The following is a 1535-nucleotide window of genomic DNA, read 5'->3' on the forward strand; positions in this document are numbered from 1 at the left end:
CCCAATGCAGAAATAGTTAAAAAGACCTAGGAGGGAAATTGAAATGGGCATTGTAGGGGAGAGTCGACTGGCAGAGAGGACACATTACCCATGTAAGGAGGAGGGAAGAGGACATAGAGGAGAAGGAAACTGATTTATTGGCAAAGGGGGTGTCCCCACTAGAGCCAAAAAATCAGGAGTGCCTAAGTGGCAGGTTCGAGCTGCAGAGATTGGTCGTCACCGAATCCTGACAGTTGAAGCTCTCATCCTGGATGGAGCCGTAGCTGTGGGAGACCTTGGCCAAGGCTTTTTGGGACCCCCTCCTGGAGAGGCTGGATACTCCCAGGGCTGGAAAGAGGGGAGAGGCAGGGCAAGAGAGAGGAAGGGTAAGCATCTCTCTAGCAGCCGAGTCTTAAAGGTGAGAGGACTCTAGGACTTTAGGAATCTGCCCAAGGAAGGAGTCCCTGAGGGCCACTGTAGCCTTAAAGGCTGTGATGGGGTGTGTTCTCTCCTCCAGATTGGGCATCAGAGGTTTGCCGGATGATCATGGTCAAAGCCCCTGTGTAGCCTATCTGAAGTTGGATACCCGATAGAGGAACTCACTTACTGAAGATCCAGTGTTATGTGAGTAGCAGCAGCGCTTGAAAGAGTGGATGAGGATGGCAAGCCTTGAGAGAGGGGGCCCTCGAGCAGTGAGACATTCCCCATCCCGGGCTTCGGCACCAATAAAAGAATGATCAGGGCCCACTGTTGGAGAAAAATGCCCATTTATCGAGGAACAGCTCTGCATATTTATAGAGACATGGGTGGTTTGACAGTTGGCATGGGGTACTTTCTGATTGGTGGGTAAGGATCAGGTGAGCCAGCAGGGCTAGTCTGATTGGTGGGTAATGATCATATGAGCGAGAAGGGCTCACCATTGGATGGCAGGATCACGTGAGCCAGCAAGGCTCACCACTGGACAGCTCTTCTTGGGGGATGGGGAAGTTAGTCTTTGGAGCCAGGGCAACTCCCAACAGAAATCATGTCCCATTTTACGAAGGGTAGCAGAATATCCTTTAAGGCTTGGTGTCTCTCTTTGGGTATTATGCAGGATGTGGGGGTTAATAGAATGCATAAATATTGCACCCGAGGGGAGCAGAGCTGGGTCTTATATTGAGAAACCCAGTACCCCTAGAAGGCCAGGAGTTAAGGAGGGCAGTAGTGTGATGTGTGGAATATTCTAGTGAAGGGCTACAGAGCACAAGATCATCTACATACTGTATAGGTGGCTAAGGGATAAATTTAAGGTGGCCAGGTTGTGTTGGAGAGCTTGGCCAAAGTAGTGGGGACTCCCTCAGAAGCCTTATAGGAGAACAGTCCAGATGAGCTGCTGAGAACAATTAGTATCTGTGTCAGTCCAGGTAAAGCAAAAAGTGTGAGTGAGGTATGAAGAAGGGGAATAGTAAAAAAAATCATTTTTCAGGTCCAACATTGAGAAATGTGTGGTGGAGACTGAGATATGATATAAAACAGGATATGTAGTGGCAACGGCCTCAGTGATTTTTCTGAGCTTC

Source organism: Marmota monax, unplaced genomic scaffold, assembly GCF_021218885.2.
Source record: "Marmota monax isolate L192 unplaced genomic scaffold, Marmota_monax_Labrador192_F-V1.1 WCK01_AAM20220418_F8-fsc00280, whole genome shotgun sequence".
In the NCBI taxonomy this organism is placed as follows: Eukaryota; Metazoa; Chordata; class Mammalia; order Rodentia; family Sciuridae; genus Marmota; species Marmota monax.